The following is a 26,602-nucleotide window of genomic DNA, read 5'->3' as shown; positions in this document are numbered from 1 at the left end:
TTGTGCTTACTTAGTAGATAAGGCAGCAACCACTTATAAGGGATTGATTAACACATTGGTTCATTTATTAAGGATTTGACAAGGTGGTAGCAGTATCACACAGTTAGTAAACATGCTCATATGTTAGAGCTGGTATCTTCCTCAGAACAAGCTGCAACTAAGTCTGAACCAGATGATATGTTGCATTATTTTCCCTCCAATGATGTACACAGAAAACATAACCACACCAATTTAAAGGTACACCACAACATGGCCCGTGGGACCCTTGGTGTGCACATGCATGCATTCTATGAGACCTTGTACCACGGGGAATCCAGCCACAGAGCTGAAACCTCTGGCTCTCTGGACCTGACTGTCCACATCGGTTTGGAGTTTGATGTGCTGGTTTCCCCCCTCTCCCCCCGCCTGAAGAGGGAAGTTGTCACCACCTTGACGCAGTGATGTGTTTGGGAGGTGCTGTACATGTCTCCAGTAGGCCCCTGGAATGAACAGGAGACATAGCGATTCAGGATCGCAGTGACCTTGACGGCCACAGGCATTAGATGAATATCAGTGCAATAAGAGCTCACCCCCTCTGCCATCGAGGCTCACAGATCGGCCACAGCCTCTCAGGACAGGTACAGTCTTTGGAGACACTGCTGCTCCAACATGAGTAGATTCTGGCAATAGGGTACCCTCATCAGTGTGCTGGTCTCTGCTCAGGGTCCCTTCCATGACCTTCTGCCACTTTCCCACCACAAAGCTGCCCTTGCAAGTGGCTAGGAGATTGCTGCTGTCCTGATTCATGTATCCACTTCTCCCTCTCTCTCAGGTTCTCCTCCATGCTGGAAGGATCTCCTCCGAAATGAATGATGCCCATGCTACCTAGGCACTCCTGGTCTAATGGGAGCGCCCAGCACACATTTTTCTCAGGCCCCTCTCTAAGGAGAAATAATTCCTCAAATGGACCTCGACCTCAAATCAGTGTCTGCCCTACTCCTTTCTGGGGGAAGAAAGTGAAAAGATTCAATGCACACCTATCGAGTGCAACAACACCATCAGCTGCTGCCTCGTCATCAGCCTTTAAAAACTGCTGCTGCTCCAACCCTTGTGTCACCTATGCGCTAATCGAAAAATTCGGAGGGGCCCATAAAATTAGGCTCAGTTACTTCCTCAGGCATCTGAATTGTCTGTTAGTTACTCATTTTCAAAACATGAGCAGAGTCCCCCTCAATGCTTGACCTATACCACATGAAATATAACATCCCAACATGATGACTTCAGGGTCCGACTCGACACCATCTCACACAAAGGTCTCCACTCCCCACCTCCACTGCCGCCCACTTTTTCACCATAAAATCCCAGTCATTGGTTCACTTGAAAGGGGGGTTTGGGGCCTTGGATGGTGGGAAAAGTGGAGGTAATAGAATAGCTGTTGCTCTCCTGCTCTTGCAGTGGAAGGTGGTGATTAAAGACCAAGGGGGTTGTGAGGGAACAGTCCATTCAAAATGCTGGAAGGGGAGGGGAGTTTGTTTTTGGTGGAGTTGTCATGCTGGAGCCTGTTGGACTGGAAGGGGAGGACAAGGGGCACCCTTCTGGGAGGGAAAGGAGTGACAGCAGAAGTATGGAAATAGGGCATACACACCAGGGGGGAACCCTGGAGGGAAAAAGAAGGCATATCGGAAGTTCTGGGATGGAAGGTGGCATCATCAGAACTGATGCAGTGGAGACAGAGAATCTGAAAGAATGGAATGGAGTCCTTACAGGAAGTGGGATGGGAGGAAGTATAGCCAAGGTAGCTGTTGGAGTCAGTGGGCCTTTGGTACATTCTGGTTGACAGCCTATTACCAGAAATGCAGATAAAGAAATAGAGGAAGGGAAGGGAAGAGATGGCCGATGTGAAGGCGAGGGACAGGTGAAACTGAAAGCAAAGTTAATGAAATTTACCAGTCTGTTTTAAGAAGTGCCTTGATTGGTAGAGAGGTGGGGCGGTTTAGGAAGGAAATTCCAGAGTTGTCGGGCTAGAGAATGTTAGTGAGATAGAGACAGGCAAGGCAATGGAGGGCTTTGAAAACAAGGATCAAAATTTTAAAATCGAGGCATTACTTCGTCTTTAATCAATGTAGGGCAGAGAGCACAGGGTTGATGGGTAAACCAGACTGGGTGTAAGTTAGGATATGGGCATCAGATTTTTAGCCGGCTCAAGCATGTGGACAGCGCAAAGTGGGAAGGCAGCCAGGAGGGCATATCACACCATACTTGTGCCTGGTCTTTGAAAGAACTATCTAAGCATTTCTTGCCGTTTCCTCTGCATATCACAGCCCAGCTATATTTTTAATTCCCTTTAGAAAGCTACTATTGAATCTGTTTCCACCATCCTTTCAAGCATTGTATTCTGGACTATAACAACTCACTGCATGAATATTTATTTCCTCATCTCCCCACTGGTTCTTTAGCTAACTATCTTAAATTGGTGTACTTTGGTTACCAACCCTTCTGCCTCTGGAAAGCGTACTTCCTTATTTACTCTATCAAAACCCTTCATAATATTGGACCCCTCGACTGAATCTCCCCTTAATATTCTCTACCCGAACGAGAACAACCGTTTTTGTCATCTATTCAAATAACTGAAGCTCCTTACCCCTGGTTTTTCATATATGGAATGCCCTACCAGAAATGAAGCTGGAATCTGGATCCATAAAATTTGTTAGATCCTAGTCACCGGTTTGTTGGATCCTGTTTGCACGCTTGTTGTAAGGGGTGGTCAATTTGGTACTAATGATAAAGTTGAGTTGCAGACACTTCATAGGTGGAAACTTTATTTATTTACAAAGGTACTCAGCAGCAACTAAATATGAGCTATCATTTCAAACTATCTACACTACTGCTGCTACTAACTACTGACTACTAACTACAGAGGTAACCTGCGCTACTCTGCTATTGGATACTAAGATCATGTGATCTCCTATTATAAAATTCTTCTTAAAGGTATATTACACATCAGATTACCACAAAACCTATAAAGGAAGGGGCATAAATATTTGAAAAAGGAAAAGAAAGAGTTGAGAAAATGGACTAAACAGGTAGCTCTTTAGGTTGTCAGTATTTGTGGTGGCTTCTGGTACCGCAAAGTTATTTGATTCTGTGAGGTACTAGTCAAGAAAAAGTTACAGGAGGTAAGCATGATGAATTTTAATTTTAGACCAGTGAGGAGGCAAAGTACATATTGAATGGCGTTTTGCACAGCTTAGGAAGAAAGGGAAACTTCAGAGGTTTGGGACTCGAACTCAAGTATCGAAGGGTCATGAGGACTCGAAACGTCAACTCTTTTCTTCTCCGCCAATGCTGCCAGACCTGCTGAGTTTTTCCAGGTAATTCTGTTTTTGTTTTGGATTTCCAGCATCCGCAGTTTTTTTGTTTTTATCCATAAGTGTTGCCTGGCCGGCCTAACCACCACAACAAGCTGTTAAAATCACTTGTTATCCCCTTAAACACATTTTTTAATATATTATAATGTAAGACAGTATAACCCATGTTGTGAAATGAAATTTGATTTCTATCCCACAAGGTGAAAATTGTCATAAATTATGTAGCATGTAATAGCAAGTGAGTTAAATAATTCACTTCCGAGTGAAATTATTAAGATGCCATCACACAATATGGGTGGTTTTATTTATTTAATTATTACATTGAAAGGAAACATACATATTAAATAACTAAAACATAGCAGGGATTCGTCTTTTCTTGGTAGACATATGTTTTGGAGTATTTCTTGGGTGATGGTATGTGAAGTCCTGAGGATATTAATATGTTGGCTGCTGGATCTGTGCAAGGAAGTGCATTTAGAAACAAATAAATTACCACACAGAGGGAGGCCCATTGTGTTTGTGACGGCTGAAAAAGAAATGTCTGTTTAATCCCACTTTCTAGCTCTTGGTCTGCTTCTGTAGGTTACGGCACTCCAAGCACACATGCAAGATTTTTTTAATGAAATGTGAATTCCTGCCTTGACCACTATTTGAAGTAGTGAGTTCCATACTCCACTGAGTCAAATAGTTTCTCCTCAACTCACCTCTAACCCTTCTACCAATTACAATAAGTATATGTTTCATGGTCTGTGTGCTAAGGAAATTGATCTTTCCACCTATTCTATTTAGGCCCTTCATAATTTAATACACCTCAATTAAATCTTTCTTCATAGTTAAAACTCTCCATTCCTGGCAATATTCTCACAAATCTCCCCTTATACCCACTCCAGTGTGATCATAGCTTCCTATATGTGGTGACCAGAACGGTACACAGTATTCAAGTACTCTATCTGTGGCCTAATCAGTGCTTTATACTGTTGTAGCATAATCTCCCTGCTCTAAAATTCTATGCCTCAGTTAATCAAGGAGAGAATCCAGTATGCTTTCTTAACCACCTTATCTACATGTTCTACAACCTTCAGCGATCTCTGGGCACATACTTCAAGGTTCTCTGTTCCTTTACACCTCTCAGTGTCGTACCATTCATTGTGTATCCATTTACTTTATTTTCATTTACTTTATTTGCCCTCCCACATGCATTACCCTGTAGTTCACTGGATTGAATTATATTTATCACTTTTCTGCCCACCCGACCAGTCTATTAATATCTTTCTATAGTTTGTAGCTTTCTTCCTTACTGGGTTACTTTTCTATAGGTCTGCGTCAGTCAATTGCTCTCAGATCCCATGCCTCAATCTACTTTCCAAAACTCGTTCCTGTGGACTAACTCATAGCAGAGCAGAAGCATTGGCCTAGAAATTCGAATGGGCACAAAGATCAATATCTGTGATTGGGCAGAAAGACCTAACGGTAATCAACAGCCACTTTTCCAGAGAGACCAGCTCAAATATTGGGGTGCTGCATCACCAGAAGCTCCCCTTATGTAAGCCTTTAAAAAGAACACATCCCAACTGCCATAATGAAAGTGAAATGTTCAAAAAAAAGGCAGGCGTGATGCCAATGAATTCTAGGCCATCAGCTCTACAAAAAAGGACGATTAATTCATTAAATTCAGGTCCAGTGCTAAAGTTAGAGCTTTCTTTATGGTGCGTGATTGTGCCCTCAGCAATAACCCTTGCATGCAGGAGATTGTGATTTTATCTCGCTTTTGCCCTCTCTATATTTGCAAATCCTTCAATAGTTTTACTCAGTATTTTATTGGAAAGTCCCCAAAAAGTACAGTGTGAATGAAATGTAACCAGACAGAATCTTGTCAACCCTAAAGAGGATAAAAAGGAAAGCTAGAACAAAAACTATAAGTAAGATTGAACTGATAGAAGCATGGAATTAAAGTTAAGTGAAAAAAAAAAACAAGAGTCAATATGGAATAGAAATTAGCCTGGACTTCTTTTTGGGTTCAGACTCAATGCTGTGCAATTTGGGATATTTGATTCTTAGGCAGCAGTCCTGGGAAGGGAGCTGTAGTGGGCTATAGGAAGGGAGCACAGTGAGGGTGGCTGGTTGGTGATCACTGAACCAGCTGAATTGAAAGTGCATTCCTGTTCTTCCAGCTCCACAGGAACAGTTTTTCTTAAATATATCTCTTTTCAAAACCTTCCTTTGGCTGGCTGTCACTGGGACTGCCGAAGATTCCTGAGCGAGGCAAGCCTTAATGCCAAAATGCTTCAGCCGTTCATTTGGGAAACATTCCTGACAGGGGTTCTCAACAGGTATAATGGCCACTAATTACATATTTAAGAGCCTTAATGTTTGTTTTAGGTGTCTGTTTGGGAATTGGATGCGTGCCATCACACTGCTAGATTGATGTGCTTGCTGCCCAATTTATACTCAAAAAATGGGCAAAATTCTTTTCAACTTCTACCCGACTTTCTTTTAAGGAGCTCAAGTAAATGGGAGAACGAATGAATTGCAGAATTATTGCAAAAATGGTTGTGACAAAATTAAAATCGATTTAGTTGTCAAGGCTATTCAGATGTTTATATTTTGCTATCTTTAGGTTCAATGTGAAAATTTACATTGCCCAGTTATGCAAATCAGATTAATTAAACATAGCTGAATTTCTTTAACTTATAAACCTTATTGACAATAAGTAACTTCCGAGATAATATTGAATGGTAATTAATAATACTGAAGTTTCTTTAAAATAGCTTGGTCTGTGGTGCTTCATAATTAACAATATGATCTTAAATCTTATAATAGCTGAGGCAAACTGGGTGCGTAAAAATTATATCACTATTACTACTCCCGACATTACTACAACAGTAACAATTACAACAACTGCAACAATCTCCCTTTTCTTCAGATGCACAACTCAGGTTGCAAGGTGTCCCTCCCATGGTGAGATGCGGTTTCAATATTCATGCCATCGGATCAAAATATAATTGATTAGCCCCCACTAATTCACCTGAGTAGCATAATGTTCCTTCAATGAAAGCATGTGCCTTTTTTCAACACTTGTTAGTAAAGTTGTTGATGCTTTAGCCATTGTTCCACTTAGTCTACATGTTCTTTGGCTAATATTGCGCCACTTATGGTCTGATTCTACTGCGGAAACTACAGAATGTTAAAAGTAATGCACAAGGGCTAACCTTGAAGTGCACAGGGAATTCTGGAAAGGCAAGCGGAAGTAGGCTATAATTTGTTTTGAATTAGTCAGTTAATATCCTAAAAATGCCTATTAATTACAATGCTATACTTGAAGGAAAAGTAAGTTGGATCTGACGTAAGTTGTACCATTGCTCATGGAAAAAAGATCATCATGAAGCAATCAATCAATCTACTTCTGATTAAAGGCAGACTGCAGGATTTGTGCAAATGTCATTATCATCATAAATTGCTTATTAAAAATTGCCCGGATGGCATTTTAATTCTGTACATGTTTCTTTAAATATGTGTTTTTTGAAAATGTTAGTCCCTGATAATGAAGATTTACAACTTTGCGTTTAACGAGATGACATAAAATGTAATTTCTAAAATTCCACAAATGTGTTGTAATGAAAGTCTCTTTTTCTTTCTAAGCAGTTTTGATTTAATTTGTTTGACTACTGAACTGGACATTCGTGAAAATATGTTTGACGCAACCAGGTTGGCTAATCCAAAGCATTTGATCAACATAAAATATTACAGTCCAAATAAGAAATATACAAAAATAATGATGTTCCTAATAGCAGGTAGTTCTTCTTCAGCTTTCAGCCTGAAGGCATATTCTTGGTGATTATTCGCTGAACCATAGCAGATTGCTGTGATTTTTTTTCACTATAGGTGATGAGGCAGGCCCTGAGTCTACCTCAGCCAGTAAAACCACTCAAACCCTGTGCTGGCGTTAATCTGATCCACACGCTAGCTATCCAGCCAACTGAGCTAACCTACCCCCCCACGACAAGTAGCTTATGGAGGTGCAAGTTATGAAGGAACAATGTTAGTGCCGTGATACTGTTGTACAGCTTTGCTGTATTTAGATAACCAGCTCTGTATAACAGCCACATTTCCTGAACCACCTAAAACAATATCACAACTGTGATGTTTTGACTTTGTTACCTGTTTATTTGCACTTTATACTTTTTAAATGGTGTCGTTTTGTTTTGTTTTCACTGCCAGAAATGTCATCTGTGGAGCAGAATTCCCACCATTGTAGAACTTGCATGATTTTTATTCCACTGATTGCACCATATACTTTGCCAGTCATTAAACTAGTGATCAGGGTCTGCAAAATTCGATGCCCTGCCCATTGACCACTTGTCTTTGAGTCCCTTTTCTCAGCAGCTGTTAAGGACCACAGAACAATATTTCTTTAAATAGCTGACTAGGAAGTAAGACACACTGCCCATACTCAGATTGCACAATCCAAACTCAGTTTATTGCATCTGAGTCCAGACAAAACAATCAACTCCAAGGCCAAGCTATCGGGAGCGGGTGACCAGCAAGTCAACACTCCAATGAAGACACTAAAATAAACAAGAGACAAGTCAATCAATATTTATGCTATCGTAAAAAAATATAATTTTTGAATTATCTGCACGCATTTATGCCACTTCACTTTCTGTTGTCACGTTTTTGCCACACATTTTGTCATTTTCTTCTTCTAAGGGTACTCTTTTACCCTTAGGTAAGACAGCAACAGAAAAGGGTCACTTCTGCTCCTCCAGCCAGGTAGTGTAAAAAAAAACAACTTACCTGTGGGTCCCTTTGAGGTCCACTGGTTATAGGCCACTGTAGTGTCTGAAAAAGTAATCAGCACAGTAAAAGTAAAAAGTAAAATGTCAAAAGTCACAAGCTCTGAATAATTTTAGTCAATTTCATGAAATGGCCTGGAATTTGGCACAGGAGCCACATTTCAACTTTGAATTGAGCTCTGTGCTCCTTTGGGCCAGCCACCTAAGAGACAGTACACTTCAGGTTCAGGCTAGGTATGTTCCAATAAGGGTGAAAGGTAGGGGAACCAAAGGCCTGGGTCCTTGGATGATGAAAAAGTTAGGGAATATGTTTAAACAAAATAAAAAAGGTGCATGCTGCATGTCAGGTAAATTCTTCAAGTGAGAATCCAAAATCCTTCCACCAACAAGTGCGTAGTAAGAGGTGGAATGGGCCCTATTGGAACAAAAAGGTTGATATATGCTTAGAGGTGCTGAGCAAGGCTAAAATACTGCAATAGAAGGGCTTGCCACAACTTTACAATCTTCCTTTGATATGACTTTGATGGAGGAGGGCAGGCTTTTGTAGATGACATGAGTCACACCAGCACAGAGGTGTTATGAACCATGAGTGACCCATACTTTAGAAGTAGGAACCATATGAAAAGTAAATACAAAAGAAGCTTCCTACTTCATGTCAGATGAAATGCTGCAGCACAAGTTATATCTGTTTTTACTATAGTGATTAATCATAGAGATTTGTTTTGAAAAAGTGACTATAATTAATGTGATTGATAGATTGCTGGGAAGTTGTCAAGGGAAAGAGCAACATTCTAAAATTAGAAAAATCTTCATTTGTGTTAGAATACATTACCCAGTGGATAATGTGCTCTTTTGCATTGCATACTATTGAAATCCAGATCTGATTGTGTGAAATTTCTCCATTGTTTTGATATTTTCCTTGAAGTTCAGTTCAATCATCTGTTTGGCAGCTTCAATGCTTTTGGCTGTTTTCAAAGACTCTAAAAGAATCTGCTCAGCACGGTTTGTTTACCCAATTGTTCACAGGAATGTCATTATGAATGTTTGATTGCCTTCCAAATCACTAATGGATTCTGCTCAGAGGGTTTGTTGACACAGCTATCAAAGGGAATGCGAAATTGCTAATTTTGACAGATTTATGAGCTTTTAAGAGGATAATGGCTTTTAACGGACTTTCAAGCAATGTTTGTTTATTTTGACAGATTTAAAAGTTTTTTAAAAGACTTCCAAATATTATTATAGGGCTGATAAGTTTGGCTTATTGTGCCTACTGGATGAGTGGATTGGAAGGCTAATGGGGGCATGAGGTGGAGTGGGGCTGAAGGGGTGAAAGGGATATGGGTTCTGTTTTTACATGGATGTGGTCATTGATGGCAAGGCCAGCATTTGTTGTCCATTCCTAATTGTCCTTGATTTGAGTAGCTCGCTAGGAAATTTCAGAGGGCAGTTTAGAGTCAAACACATTGCTGAAATCACATGTAGGCCAGACCAGGCAAAAATGGCAGATTCCCTTCCCAAAGGGACAATAGTGAACCAAATGGGTTTTTGCAGCAATGATAGTTCCATGGCCACTATAACTGAGGCAAGCTTTCAATTCCATGTTTTTATTAATTAATCAAATGCAAACTAAACCAGCTGCTGTGGTGGGATTTGAAGGGGAGTGAGGGTATGAGTGTGGTATCTGGGTGAGTGGGGTGTGGGCGTAAAGAATGAAAATAGCATCAATGAGCTCTACTTGATAGGAGGTAGAATCATGGGGCTGGATTTTGCCATCAGCGAGCAGGGGGCAGGGCCACTTGCTGACGGCAAAATGATGCAGGATGATGTTGGGGGCACCCCCAAAGTCATCCCACCCCATTTAAATTTTCAGGAAGTGGGGGGGGGGCACAGCGAGATCAGCTGCGGGTCCACTGTCCTGTCAGTGGCCAATTGATGCCATTGACAAGATAATTAAAACAATTAAAGGCCCTGCCCATCTAACCTTAAGGTTGGCAGGGAGGCCAGAAGCCCCGGCGGCTTCTTAAAAAACATGAAACCTCATCCCCCGGTGGGACGAGGTTTCATGTAGGGTTTAAAAAAGTGTATTAAAGTTTCAGTGAAATTTATTAACACGTCCCATCTCGTGTGACATTGTCACATGAGGGGGACATGTTAAGGACTTTATTATTTTTCTATTTTTAAAGTTTATACAGCTGTCAGCGATCTCCCTGAGGCAGCACTTAGCCTCAGGGAGATGTGCGCTCTATCGTGCGCACTCTCGCATTTGGGGAATACCCCCCACCCCACCCCGCCCCCATCCACATAGGGAGCACTCAGCACTTCCTGGCGGACGTCACGCTGGGTGGGCCTTAATTGGCCCGCCCACTTAAAATGGTGGCAGGGCCTGTTTCTCTGGTGGGGATCGGCTCCCCGCCCGCCAGAGATTGGGTCATCCAACTGGGTCATTCTGCCCATCCGACAGGCAGAGAATTCTGTCCATGATGTTGGGAAATGACCTGATTCCCGCTACAGAGATGAAAAACTGGGCCACAGTGTAAGGAAAGTCATAGTAACTACAGGCCCATTTGTTTAACATTAGTGGGGGCAGGGGGAATGTTTCAGAAACAATACTGAGGGGGAAAAAATCAAGAGGAAATTGGACAGTCTGATTTAATTAAGGATAGCTAATTGTTATGACATGGTAGATAATATGCACCAGGCAGATCAAATCCATGAAGGAAACTTGATCACACAGTCACAATGATTTTGAAATTTGTATTTTATTTCGAGATGCGAGACCTGAATTCAGTAGTAATAAGTCCACCAAGGCTTTAGAGATTTTTACAAAACTAAATTAAACATTTATTAACAAAAGAAAAGATTTGAAGCACATATACTGGCCTACTATAATAGCTCCTAAAACCCCTAATTCATCTGGCTTCCAGCTACATCCCCATTAAGACAACAGTTAAGAAAAAAAACAAATGGACTTTAAACAGATCCAGGCAAATCACCGCATTACCCTGGGCAGTAGAATTCAAAGTGACTTCTTCCAGCTTCTGCAGACAGCAGCTTAATGTACAACTACTGGAGGCTTTTCACACTTCTGGTGGATCTTACTATGCCTTCCCCTCTGACACATAGGGGGGAATTTTTCCTATGGCGGGTGGGCTGGGCGGGAGTGGGCGAGGGTGGGCGCGGAGCTGATCGCCACCCTTGATTGGCTGAGTGCCGCCATTTTACGTGGGAAGAACAAATACGGCCCGCCCAGCTTAATGCACAGCCGGTAGCACTGAGCACTACCTGTGCGGGCGGTGGGGGTGGTGAGGAGGGAGAGTCAGGGCCTGCACTCTTTTGTGCATGTCAGCGAAAGAGTGCAACAATCTCCCTGAGGCACAGAGCTGTCTCAGGGAGATTGAATGGGTGACAAAATAAATAAAGTAATAAAATTATTTAAACATGTCCCCTCATGTGACAGTGTCTGTTTATGAAGTCAAGAAAATTTATTTATTTATCTTATACAAGCTTCAGGAAACCTCATCCTGCCCGTGGATGAAGGTTCCTGAAAAGTGCGAAGGCCTTAATGTTGGATGGGCAGCGTTGTTAACAATGTTAATTACTTTTTTAATGGCCTTAATAGGCCATTGACAGTTCGGCGGGCGCACACCCACCAAAGAAAATATCAAAATGATGTGCTCGATGACATCTGGAAGCATGCTCAGCATCAGTGCGTGTGATTTTACACATTGGCATGTTGGGCCCACCCCCTGCATGCCAATGGCAATATTCTGCCCATAATCTCTTCTCCTCTATACATGTTTCTCCATTTTAATGCAAATTCCATTGTTCCCAAATATCGTCTGAACTTTACTTTCCCCATAATATAAATCTTTTCATAGTGCTGGTATTATCGGTAACCTTTGGGAAAAATAACCACACTGTTTGATCTCGCTTCTCTGGCTAGGTGTAACACCCTACCATCTCTTTGAAATTCAAACTACTCTGATTTAGCTAAAAATGCAAATTCTCCTCCCTTCACCTTTTAAAACTTCAGCCATGTTTACATATTTAGCATTTCAAAACTAGCTTCCTCTGGATAAGTCAAAAACCTCCAGGCCAGCTGTCTCCAATTCAGTTAAATCCCAGGCACACAGATACACACTGAGAAACTATCCAAACCCCACTGTTAATCTACTTTTACTATAAGTCACAATAATATGGGACTTATTATATTTTCATGACACCAACACGGATCTGAAAATTACAGATCATACTTGACTAAGCTAATTGAAAAATTTGATGACATAACAGGGAGGATTGATGACGAGAATGCAAATGGATTTCATCCAAATGGAATTTAAGAATGTGCTTGACAAAGGACCACATAAAAGGCTGGTTAACAAAATTGTGGTTCATGGAATAGGAAAGTCAATATCAGCTTGCATAAAAAGAAATGGTTTGAGGACAGGAAATAGCAAGTCATGGTAAATGGCTCTTTTTATGACAGGAGATTGGTAGACAGTTGGTGTTCTGCAGGGGTCAGTGTTAGAACCAGTGCTTTTTTGTTACATATAAATGACTTAGATTTTAAAACACAAAGTAACACCTCAAAATTTGTCAATGATACACAACTTGGGGGAACGGCAAACAGCGAGGATAATACAAATTAAGTGCAATATAACATCGATAGGCTAGCAGAAAGGGGTAGACAAGTGGCGGATGGAATTTAATACAGAAAAGTGTGAGTTGATGCATTTTAGCAGAAACGATAGGGAGAGCCAACAAGGACTTAATGCCACAGTTCTATTGAGTCTTCAGGAACAGAGAGGCCTGGGGTTTCATGTGCATGGATCTTTGAAGGTGGTGAGACATATTGAGAGGGTGGTTAGCAAAACTTATGAGATACTGTGCTTCGTAAATAGAGATATAGAGGCCAGGATTTTACAGCCCTGCCAGGGTGTGTCTGCACCACCCCCCCACCCCCGGTGGATGTGGCGAGCCATTTAAATCTCTATTCAGTTTGTCAGGACTGTAATATCCCACTGGTTGGGAGGGGCTGTGAAATCCTGGCCATTGAGTCCAAAAGGATGGAAGTTATGTTGAACCTTTACAAAGATCTGATTCGGCCAAAACCAGACCATTGCATCCAATTCTGGTCATCACACTTTTGGAAGGATGAGAGGGCCCTTGGGGTAGTGCAAAGGAGATTTACCAGAACGGCTCCAGGGATGAGGGATTTTAGCAACAAGGTTAGCATGGAGAACCTGGCATTGTTCTCTTTGAAGCAAAGGGGTTGGGGAGAGCTCTGAAGAAGGATCATACAGACTCGAAATGTCAACTCTGATCATCTCTCCACAGATGCTGTCAGACCTGCTGAGTTTTTCCAGCATTTTCTGTTTTTGTTTCAGGCTGAGGAGAGATTTGATAGAGGTGTACAGGATTAAGACAGGCTTGGATAAGGCAGACAAGGAAAAAACTGTTCTGATTAGGACAAGGGGGACACAGATTTAAAGTTTTGAGAAAGTGATACAGGGGAAATGTCAGGACGAACTCTTTTAATGAAGTGAGTGGTAATGACCTGAAACTTGATCGATGATTTCAAAAGGATATTGGTTGAGCACTTGATGGAAATAAACTTTAGGGCGATGAAGATAGAGCAGGGCGAATGTTACTGCCACATACCTGGTGAAAGAATGCTGAAGACACAGGTAGGTGGGGTCATTGGAGTCTGGCTGGTGGCTCATTAAAGTGGAATGAGGTAGACATGCAGGTGCCGCCGAGTTGAGACTGGCAAAAATCAATCAGCTTTAAAAGGAGAGTCCACACAGACATCGGTACTACAGTTGGGAAGAGCGACCTGTTCAGTCACTGGTGGCGGAGAAATCATCAGCGGTCTGACCAGCCGGGAAGAGCTCCAGCACCTGGGGGTACAAAACAATCGGTAAACAATTAGTTAATGTAACATTGTAAATTGTTATAGTTGGAAGAAGTGGACATTAAAAGGATTGCCACGTATGTTGGAAATCACACTCATCGCGTCTGTCATTATTAAAGGTAAGGGGTTGCCTCTGATAAGTTGGGAATCCTAATTGAGAATCCAGCTCCAGCAAAATGCTGGAGCTTCATCGAACATATCTCTTGCTGTTCTCCATGTGGCTGGTGGACAGATAGGTTGATACATTGTTATTTGGCACAGGACTGCAGTGCCTTCCCCCCACCAAACCTCCAGCTGGTTTTGTGCTTTGTGGAACTTGTGTTAATGGCACCAGCGGCACAAAAATAACTGGATATGCCTGTCGCTCCTTGGTGTGGGAAGTAGATGGTTGCAAGACTCATTCTGCCAGCTTTATGCTAGTTTGGCGAAGAAGACAACCATGGCCGTGGGTAAAATGTTTAGCTTGGCGGGCGGGCGTGTGCCCGATCTGACTGAGCGTTAAATGACGCGCAATACCGTCGGGCGAGCGTCCCAACATCATCGCGCGCTCGCACGATATTTCGGTCGGTGGGCGCGCACCAGAGTTGGCAGCGCGCCCGCCGACAACTGAAAGGCTGATTAAGGCCATTAAAGAGTTAACTAACAGAAAAGTTTCACTGCCCGTCCAACCTTACCGTTGGTGGGGCAGGCGGAAAGGCCAAGCGGCCTTTACACTTCTTTGGAAACCTCAGCCACGGGGGGGATGAGGTTTCCAAAAGCAAATAAAAATAAACAGAAACTTTAATTTTTCATTAATAACATGTCCCTGCTCATGAGGCAGAGTCACATGAGGGGACATGCCTTATAACATTTATAAAATCTTTCTTTTTTTAAAAGTCCGTTCATCTCCCTGAGGCAGCTCTATGCCCTTTCCCTCCCGCACACTCAAACAGGCAGCGCTGAGCGCTGCTGCTCGTGTTTCACTCTAGGTGGGCCTTACTTGGACCGTCAGTGTGAAACCGCCTTCCACTCCTGATCGCGGGCAGCAGTCGACTCCCCAACAGCCCCCACCCAGCATGAGTGAAATTCTGCCCCATGTCGCTTCAAGTAGCCACTTATGGATTTTGTTTTCTGTTTCTTTTGTTGTTTTTTTTCTGCTCCTTTAAGGTCTCAACGTCATTGTGTTCGTCACCTTATGGGGGCAGCCATGAAACCTGCTCCCAAACCTTGCCTTTCAAGTAGCTTCCCACTCAGTGTGCAGGATGACAGAATTTATTCTATGCAATAAATATCAAAGAAAAATGTGCATTTAACAAATGCCTGACCAAACCCTCAGAGTATTCAAAAGTTAATGACTTTTTAAGTACTGTCGGACAGCACTGGCTGTTGATCACCTTGGCATGTCTTGCATCACGCATTACCACAGAAGTGACAGTACCTGTCGGCTGTGGCCTCCAACGTACTGCCATGTCCTTGTTGGCTTGGTGAAATATTGGCCTGTGGACACAGTGCCATGGCATAACACATACCTCACAACCATCAAATGCAACAGATCTGCACCTCAGCACACAGGGAAACAAGTACTGTGCTGGTCAATCACCTAGCTATAAATCATGCCTGTACCTGGGTTTCTATTCTCTACATTTATTCGAATCAATTCTTAATCCCTTCCCATTTCAGCCATGGTAAAAATTGTTGGGAAATTGAAATAGCTGTTGTGGTACACCTTTAAGTGGGTGTTGCTATGTTTTCTGTATACGTCACTATGTATCATGTTTTTATTATTCATTCACGGGATGTGGACTTCGCCGGCTGGGCCAGCATTTATTGTCCATTCCTAGTTGCCCTTGAGAAGGTGGTGGTGAGCTGCCTTCTTGAGCCGCTGGAGTCCATGTGGTGTAGGTACATATTTCCAAGTCAGGTGGTGGGGTTCCCATATATCTAGTGCCCTTGTCTTTCTAGATGGTAGTGGTCACAGGTTTAGAAGGTGCTGTCTAAGGAGCCTTGGTGAATTCCTGCAGTGTTTCTTGTCGATGGTACACACCGCTGCTACTGTGCATCGGTGGTGGAGGGAATGATTGTTTGTGGATGGGGTGCCAATCAAGTGGGCTGTTTTGTCCTGGACGGTGTCCAGCTTCTTGAGTGTTGCAGAGCTACACTCATCCAGGCAAGTGGGGAGTATTCCATCACACTCCTGACTTGTACCTTGTAGATGGTGGACAGGCTTTGGGGAGTCAGGAGGTAAGTTACTCAGCGCAGGGTTCTTAGCCTCTGACCTTCTCTATAAACCACAGTTTTTGTATGACTGGTCCAGACTCAAGGCAGAATCATCCCAGATTTGCAGTAAGTGCAGAAAAAGGATATTTTACCAGCTAGCTACAATGGTGGCTTTTCATGTTATATATCATCCCATTCTCGCCTCATTAATCATGCATTCTTAGGAAACACACCACGTCCTCTCATTCACCAAACCCGTCATCACATCAGGCCTTCAATAAATTGGGCACCATAGTTAAAGGCCATCCTTGCAACGAGCTAGCACTCCTTAAAGGATAGGAAGGTGTTGCGAACTGATGCTTGCCAAAGAGAGGAAACATGCTGCCCCCAATTTTAGCGACGCCTCCCTTGAGCATCTACTGGACGCAGTGGAGGCCCACTCTGATGTCCTTTATCCCCACTCTGGGCGAAGGCCAGCAAGCCAGATCACCAACCCTCCATGGGAGGTGGTGGCAGTGGTGGTCAGTGCCAATGCCCTGCGAAAGTGGACAGTCCCCCATTGCAGAAAAACAATGAATGGTCTCATCCGTTCTGCCAGGGTAAGTCACTCTTCTCATCACTCTCAACTCACACACTCCCAAACCCATCACACATCTATTGGGATCTCGCACCTCAAGGAGCAACCCCACTAATCTCACACACACCCTCACATCTCCATCAGGCTCATATCCTCTGGAGCTCGCGTCCTTTTCCTGTCCATGGCTCTGCTCACCACACAGACATTCTCCTCAGTGCCATGTGCCCTGCTCACACTCCCTCCATCTGTTTTCATGCAGGAGAAGCCTGCTCACATCAGCAGGGAGAGATCCCAGACCAGGGGGTGGAGTGGCCCACATTAGACCCCTCACTCACTTTGAGAAGCAGCCATCATGGTGACTGGTGAAGATGTGGACCGTGCCAGCGGTGACAATGAGGTCGGCCGTGAACACCCTCCTGAGGATCCTGCACCACATTATCCCTGTCTCAACGCAACTGTGAGTGCTCTCGCTCCTGCTTTTGACTCTGCTGCCATGCACTAACCATCTCTACATTGGTTCACAGGGAGCTCTGCCAAGGGACCGACACCCTCAGCCAGCCAGTCCCTCAGCTCCATCCATGCCTCCATCTCCAGCCAAGAGGACATCTCCTCCATTGAAGAGCTGGAAATAAGCAGCCTGGAAGACCCGTCACGGCGCTTACCCACACCCTCCACCACCGCAGAGACACCCTCAGTGGGACCTAGATCTAGAGCAGGCTCGGCTTCACAATCTGGTGGTCAGTGCATGGACACGTGTCCGCAGCGGGAGGAGACAGGTTCAGCCAAGCCCCCGGCACTGAGCAGACAGCTGGGGAGGAGACACCTTTGAGGTCCGAATCAGATGATGAACCTCTGCATTCAACCTTCCAACTCATCCTGGAGAGTCAGCAGAAGGGGGGGTAACATCACACAGAGCTGTTGAAAGCCCTCAACAGAGTGACTCACAAGTCTGAGGAGTGTGTCCGCCTGCTCCCTGATGAAGTGGTGCCCACATGTGCGTGTATGGAGGTCTCCATGGGGAGGATGGCAGATGCCATGGAGAACCTGTACAACGTGGAGATATGTGCAGACCTGCACTCCATCGTGGGAGCCATGGGTGAGGTCCTACAGTGACAATGTGAGAGGAAAATGGGGCACCTCGACATCCCTCCAGATGCCCCTTTCCCTCAAGGAGTCAGGATGGTGCCCTCAGGCACCTGCAGGGAGGAGGAGCAGCAGCTGGACATCCGAGGATCATCCATTCAGGAATCTCAGAGGCTGTCCTCTCTCTCTGCGTCCTTTTTGCTTGCGATCCCCTCAACCTGGCCCTCTGTTACCACAGAGGGGGCAGCTGGTTCACATGAGGACAGCCAAAGCAAGCTGAGACCCTCAAGGCCTGGGGTCTCCAAGGTTCCCAGGCCAAAGTCATCAGAGGCAACAGGGCCAGCCATAGCACAGGCTGTCTCCACCCCTGCTGCGGATGTCAGGGCAGCACCTATAAGTGGTAGGCCTACAAAATAAGAACTTCTGATCACAAGCAGCTGCACGGGTGAACACATTGGGAAGAATTTTCCTGTCGGCGAGCGGGGGCGGAATTCCCGACGTCACCCCGCGTCATTTCCATTTTCACGTCAGTGGGGGGCGCAGCCGAGTCAGCTGCACGCCCGCCAATCTGTCAACAGCAAACTGAGGCCATTGAGAAACTAATTAAAATCATTCATGGATCTGAATCCCCCCAACCCCACCTCCCCCCTGCCCACACAGGGAGCGCATAGCGTTTCCTGGCGGACGTCACGCTGGGCGGGGCTTAATTGGCCCGCCCATGTAAAATGGCGGCGCGCCCCTGATCACGGGCACCAATCGGAGGCGCGCCCGCCCACGCCCACTCCCACACTTCCCCCGTCTCCGATGGGGTGGGAAGTTTTTCCCAGTTTGTCATTTTGAAATCTGAAAATATATTCACTTCCCCTGCGTAATGTGTAATGGCGTCTTTCAATTTCATTTACAGGCTTTGTGAGTCCTCCCCCTGCATTCTACCACACACCCTCCCCCCAACCCCCACTGGCAGTTCAGCTGCATGCAGCCGGCCCACAAGTGACTCTGGAGGGACAAGTGTTTGTGTGGCAGGGCCTTTCGGAGCCTCATGCATACATTCTCCCACACACACATGTTCCTCCCTCCATCACACTCATCTCAATGTCCTGAGTATTTTCAGTGCTGCCTGTTGGGGTTCTCTTTCAGTTGTCCATCTGAGCTGACCTGCATCTCCACCCACCCACCCATGCAGTGATCACACTCCCATGCAGCACCTGTTTTAGCCTAACACGAGGCTACTTTCACTTTTGAATTTAGAAGCATGGTACTGGTGAAATTCGTCTTTAGTTCCTCCAGACTTTCTCCTCCCCCGGTCACCCATTTCCTTGCCCCCATCACTGTTGACCCATTCCCCGGCATCACCTTCTATCTTCCCATCACCACCTAAAAACCAGAACCCTTTTCTTTCTGGGTGTCCAGATGAATGTGCACATTCCTTACTTTCCTGACAATCTTACACCCATCCACATTAACCTCACCAGCCTCCTCCTTCTCACCTCCAAGGTCTGTGTCTCCCTCAGCATCCCCACCAACCATCCTCGTGATCCTTTCTATTGCTACCATCGTACCCTTCCACCCTGCCAACTCACTCTGCCCTCTCACATTCTCACCATTCCCTCCTACCACACCTACCCTCATTTGGTCCTTAGGAGGCAGTCATAGGTTCCACAGATCCCTCCCTTGCACATTCCCCTCACCTTACTCCTTCCTCCCCCTGGAGTCCTTCCTCCCTCTGGACTCTTTCCACCACCCAAAGTCCTTCCCCCCTCCAAACCCCTTCCCTCCATCCGATCTCCTCTTACACCTTCCCCCTCCCTTACAACTACCTTCCCAGTTGCCGCATTCTCCTCTGTTACACCTTCCTCCCCCTGTACTCAATACCCCCTTCCAACCTCACGAGGTTATGAGGCACGAGTTGGCAATGATGGGTTGGGGAACCTTACTATAAGGGTTGACAGTGGTTAGACAATTGCTAATATTTAAGGAACATTTTCATGAATTACAACAATTATTCATTCCTGGCTGATGCAAAAATAAAACAGGAAAGGTGGCTTAACCATGGCTTACAAAAGAAATTAGGGATAGTATTAGATCCAAAGAGGAGACATATAAAATTGCCAGAAAAAGCAGCAACCCTGAGGATTGGGAGTAGTTTAGGATTCAGCAAAAGTGAACAAAAGGATTGATCAAGCAGGGGAAAATGGAGTATGAGAGTAAACGTGCAGGGGACATAAAAACTGACTGCAAAAGCTTCTATAAATATATGAAGAGAAGAGGATTAGCGAAGACAAATGCAGGTCCCTTACAGTCAGAAACGGGGGAAATTATAATGGGGAACAAAGAAATGGCAGAAGAATTGAACACTTATTTTTGTTCTGTCTTCACAAAAGAGGACACAAATAATTTCCCAGAAATGTTAGGAAACCAAGGGTCTAGTGAGAGGGAGGAATTGAAGAAAATCACTATTACTAAAAAAATAGTGCTAGAGAAATTAACGGGGTTAAAGGCTGAAAAATCCCCAGGGTCTGATAATCTACTTCCCAGGGTACTAAAGGAGGTGGCCCTGGAACTATTGGATGCATTGGTGGTCATCTTGCAGAATTCTATAGACTCTGGAGCACTTCCCACAGATTGGAGGGTGGCAAATGTAACCCCACTATTTAGAAAAGGAGGGAGAGAAAGAACAGAGAATTACAGACCAGTTAGTCTAACATCAGTAGTGGGAAAAATGCTGGGGTCTATTATCTGTTTCTCTCTCCACTTTGTAAGAATAATTTCACTGCAAGTAGCAATTGGCCCTTCCCCATACAGTGGTGGTTGTAAGTCACACAGAAAATTCAGTTTTGATCTGGGCTTTTGCTGGATTAGCCGACTGCAGTTGGAGAACCTACAATTGATTCTCCGTGCTCAGGGAAGGGCAAACCAGTCATGTTTCCTTGTTCAGATCTCTGCAGATTCACATGATTTTAGCTTTTCTTATGTCCACAACACTGAAGGTCAGTAGATTGTTCAACCACCAATGTTGGCACAGAAGGGATGGGGAGGAAATGCTAACAGTCTGGTATTAATTAATCCTGCGAATAATTTTGAACAGGCCAGTGTCGGTACCTGTCAGGTTATTGAGGTACTGTCCCAGTTCACCTCAATTTTAAATGTTTCATAGTATAATGCAATTCTTTAAAAATATACCTAAAGGACTCTAGTTACTCTTTTGGAGCCTATCTTGTTGGTTAGGGTCCAATTTCAATATTTCGACATAGCTGTAACTGCACAGTTACCAGTCAAACATTTGCTTCTAGTGTGAGACCTGTAGTATGAGGGTATCTAGCATAGCAAGGGTTGAGGTAGGACTGGAAAACACTACCACCCACAGTGTGATAGAAGGAGACACATGACCTGAGGCTAGTCAGTTGTGGACAGGACCTGTATAGAAGCAACCACATATTTTGCTCATAACTATGTACCTGTATATAGGTTATTGCCTAAGCTATATGTCATCAATAAACACTTGATGTTCAACCATAGAAGACTCACAGCCTCTTCATGAAACCTACTGAACACAGGTCAAGACCCATACATCAGACATTGTCTGAGAGAGTGAAAATTATAGTTCAGGTGGAGAAGGATGGAATGTTGGATGGGACAAACATAGTGATGGAGGAAATATTAAGATGTTTAGCGACTCTGAAGATAGGATAAATCATCAGGCCTGGATGAAACGTCAGGGCTGAGAACATCTTTTCCCCAGCTGCTTTGCACTAGAGAGATTGCAGAGGAGATTTACCTGGATGTTGCCTGGGCTGGAGAGTTTTAGTTATGAGGAGAGATTGGATAGACTGGGATTATTTTCCTTGCAGCAGAGGAGTTTGAGGGGGGACATGATTGAGGTGTATAAAATTATGAGGGGCATGGAGAGGGTAGACAGGAAGGAACTTTTCCCCTTGGTGGAGGGATCAATAACCAGGGGGCATAGATTTAAGGTAAGGGGCAGGAGGTTTAGAGGGGATGTGAGGAAGAATTTTTTCACCCAGAGGGTGGTGGGAATCTGAAACTCACCACCTGAAAGGGTGGTGGAGGCAGATACCCTCATAACATTTAAGAAGTATTTAGATATGCACTTGCGATGACATGTCATATAAGGCTATGGGCCTAATGCTGGAAAATGGGATTAGAATAGTTAGGTACTTGTTTGACAGGTGCAGACCCGATGGGCCAAAGGGCCTTTTTCTGCGCTGTAGACATCTATGACTCTATTATAAAAGACGAGGTAACAGAACACTTGGAAAGCATTAACGGGGTTAGACAAAGTGACCATGGGATTATGAAAAGGAAACCATGCTTAACTAATCTACTGGAGTTTTTTGAGGATGTAACAAGTAGAATAGATAAGGGGGAACCAGTGGATGTGGTGTATTTGGATTTCAAGAAGGCTTTTGATAAAGTCCCACATAAGAGGCACATGGGCAAAATTAAAGCACATGGAATCAGGGGTAATATAGAGCATGAATTGAGAATTGGTTGACAGACCGGAAGCAGAGAGTGGGAGAAATGGGTCTTTTTCTGGGTAGCAGGTGATGACTAGTGATGTACCACAGGGATCAGTGCTTGGGCCCCAGCTATTCACAATATATATATATATATAACTTGGATGAGGGAACCAAATGCAATATTTCCAAGTTTGCTGATGACACAAAGCCAGGCAGGGTTGTGAGGAGGATGCAAGGAGGCTTCAGGGTGATTTAGACAAGTTGTGTGTATGGGCAAACAAATGGCAGATGCAGTATAATGTGGATAAATGTGAATCTATATGCTTTGGTGTGAAAAACAGAAAGGCAGAGTATTATTTAAATGGTGATATATTGGGAAATATGGATGTACAAAGAGATCTGGGTGTCCTTGTACACTTCTACTCCTGCTCCTAGTTTCTAAATGTCTATATGTCACCAAATGCCCCCTACCCCCGCCAGATTCCATCCCCGCCTCCCTTGCTCCTCCCCACCTCCCAGCCTCATCCCACCTCCCAGCCTCAACCACCTCCCCCCCACAACCTGGTACAGCTTCCTCTCCCAGCCAAGCATAGACCTTCCTCTCCCACCCTCGATAATCATCCATAGTTGAGCATGACCAAGATGCTGATATCTCGAAGCAGACCCTCAATGATGACCTTCCACTTCCTGTGAGCTACTTCGTGGTTGAGCCACGTCCATCAGAATCCACCCCGCATGCAATGCACATGTTCCTCCAGGATCCCATTGCCATTGGGCTCCAGCATCTGCTGCTCCTCGAATCTCCACGATGTGACCAAGGCCCTGCCGGTGAGTCCCGGCTTCTGCATCACACACTCGTCAGGATGTGTGATACACCGGCGTGTTTTCCCACCGACGTGGGCAGTAAATTTGCTGTGGTGGGGGGGATGATTCTGGCGAGCAGGGCTTGTATAGATATGCAGATGGATTAAAATGAAGTCCCCGATTCCCGGCAGTGGGTAACATGGTTCATCATTTACGGGCCGAGCGGACGATTGCAAACTGGTTTCACATCAATGTGAAACTGATTTTTTGGCCTTCCCACCATATCGTCCATTCACACACACCATGATGCCCGACGCCAACAGGCACGGAACATTCCGCCCTTCGTCTCTGTTCTGAGTAAGCTCCCAACTCCAACATGCGTGCAACATCTTCAGCTGTGTAATACTGCTACCACCCTTTCTTAATAAATTCTTAATAAATGAGACTATGGCCAGAAATTTCCCCCAATCAGGGTGGGGGTTGTGTAGGGGCAAGCGCGAACCCGATCGGCGCCCCCCCCAATTGGGGACCCGCCGCCATTTTAAGTGGGTGGGCCAATTAAGGACCGCCCAGCGTGCCGCTCGCCCAGAAGCGCTGTCCGCCCCCTGTGCGGGCAGGGGGTGGAGGGGGATTCCCTGAGAGGTTCCCTGCATTGTGAAAGAGTGCAGAAATCTCCCCGATGCACAAGGGTGCCTCAGGGAGATTTGTTTCAATGCTAAAGTTTTAAATAAAGGTTTTTAAATCTTTTAAAACATGTCCCCTCATGTGACACTATCACATGACTGGAACATGTCAAAGAATAAAAGTATACATTTTTATCAGATTTTAAAACACTTCGTGAAACCTCATCCCGCCCGTGGATGGGGTTTCATGAAAAATGCGAAGACCGATTAGTCTTTTTGCCTTCCCCCAACCTTAAGCTCATTGAATTGAATTAATTAGGTTTTAAATGGCCTTAATAGGCCTTTGACAGTTCGGCGGGTGCACAGCCAACTCGGCTGTGTGCACGCCCGCCGAACTGAAAATCTAAATGATACGCGGTGACATTGGGACCCAGAGATAAAAACAAAAATAAAAACAAAAAAAATAAAAACAAAAAAACTGCGGATGCTGGAAATCCAAAACAAAAACAGAATTACCTGGAAAAACTCAGCAGGTCTGGCAGCATTGGCGGAGAAGAAAAGAGTTGACGTTTCGAGTCCTCATGACCCTTCGACAGAACTTTGGGGCCCATGCCTGACATCACCGCGCATCATTTCACACATCGGCGAATGGGCCCAGCCCCCGCTTGCTGACGGGAAAATTCTTCCCTATGTATTTTTGTGTAAACCAATCGCTTCTATGTGATTTGTGCCTTGATGTTTAACTACTACGTAAGCACAAGGAAATGAAAAATGCCAAGTTTCTGAGCTAGGGTTTTTGGCACTCCCCTCCACTAATTCCTTTTAAATGTGCCCTTGCCTTTGGGATGCCACTTCAACATTAGTTTCATCACCTGTGTGCAACCTACACTTGTCCAAATCTGCACCTGGAGCACTGCCCGTGAGCTGACCTCAAAAAAGTAAGTGCAAATAATACAGAAACAAAAACAAAAATACCTGGAAAAACTCAGCAGGTCTGACAGCATCTGCGGAGAGGAACACAGTTAACGTTTCGAGTCCGTATGACTCTTCATTAGAACTAAGAAATATAGAAATGAGGTGGAATACAAGCTGGCTGAAGGGGGATGGGACAGGTAGAGCTGGATAGAGGGCCAGTGATAGGTGGAGGCCAAAGATGTCATAGGCAAAAGGACAAAGAGGTGTTGATGGTGGTGATATTAGCTGAGGAATGTACTAATGGTGACATTAAGGGTAGAAAGTAGGACGAGCAAGGTACAGATAGCCCTAGTGGGGGTGGGGTGGGGGGAAGGGATCGAAATAGACTAAAAGGTAGAGATAAAACAATGGATGGAAATACATTTAAAAATAATGGGAATAGGTGGGAAAAGAAAAATATATATAAAAATACAAAAGATTATAAATTATTGGAAAAAGAGGGATCAGAAAGGGGGTGGGGATGGAGGAGAGAGTTCATGGTCTAAAATTGTTGAACTCAATATTCAGTCCGGAAGGCTGTAAAGTGCCTCGTTGAAAGTTGAGGTGCTGTTCCTCCAGTTTGCGTTGAGCTTCACTGGAACAATGCAGCAGGCCAAGGACAGACATGTGGGCCTGAGAGCAGGGTGGCGTGTTGAAATGGCAAGCGACAGGGAGGTCTGGGTCATGATTGCGGACAAATAATACAGCTCCTTCTGAGTCCACCTAAAATTTACTTCTTACCATTAGTGATTAAACTGCATCCATATTGGAAAATGTAAGTTAACAACTCTGGAGGCAGCTCAGTAATACACCTGAACATTGCCTTCACTCCAAGGTTCCAGGAGTCACCTGCAAGCTACGGCTAAATGCAAGACTCACTGAATATCACAGAGCACATTTACATTGAACCTTTTATGCCAAACACTATGAATTGAACGATATAACGTATGTAAGCAACTACAACTAAGGTCACTATGCAAAACTTCAGCAAAATAACTAGAAGTGCCCCAATGCAGACCCCTTTATATTGTAATTATAGAGTTTAACAAGCTGTTGCCATGATCTTTTACAACTCCATTGCCATAGTCCCTCATTAGAAGTCAGTTTGGGAAATGAGCCAAAACATGCATTGTAATGAGGATTCTGTTATAAGTAAGGTTCATGGACTTCAGCAAACCAGCTGCATAAAATCTGTTGTTTTTTTTACTGATAGGAGGAGAGATTTTCGTTTCCCACTTGATTTCAGTTGTTTCTGATGAACAAAGAGCAGCTTATATAAAAATCGATGACTGTCAAGTCTGTGGAATACCTTTAAGCAAACGATATACTACACACCCAAACATCTGCTGGACTGTTTGCATGCCCTCCTGCAAAGTGCAATGTTGCTCTTATTTATACTTTAAAAAGAGCTGTCTAAAACAATCAGTTCAAGATCAAATTAAGATTGATATGCGAATATGCCAATCAGATTTATTTACTTTTTCATTAATTGCAGTAGCATTGCTCGAAGGAGATTTTCACAGGGTTCCAGTGCCAAGCTGAAATTGTTTGGAAGCAGGATTGAGCAGGTACATTTCAGATTGATGTTTTTAATTAGTGATCAACAGGTTTCACTAGACAGAATATACCAGTAGAACTTAAATATGCTAGCAGGTCAATATACTCTTTCTAATTAAGGATCAGTCCTGTTCTGGGATTAGCTGATATTGCTTAGCATTTTTGATACTATTGAGGTTGGCTGCAGTTTCTCTGTCCACGATTCCTCCTTATTGTAACAGGGAACAGAACACATGAGTATCAGTACCAAGTCAGGACAGGATCAGCCTGTCCTGC

The sequence above is a fragment of the Carcharodon carcharias genome, chromosome 5 (genome assembly GCF_017639515.1).
Source record: "Carcharodon carcharias isolate sCarCar2 chromosome 5, sCarCar2.pri, whole genome shotgun sequence".
NCBI lineage: Eukaryota > Metazoa > Chordata > Chondrichthyes > Lamniformes > Lamnidae > Carcharodon > Carcharodon carcharias.
The sequence above is the reverse complement of the archived record's forward strand: the minus strand, read 5'-3'. Positions refer to the sequence as shown.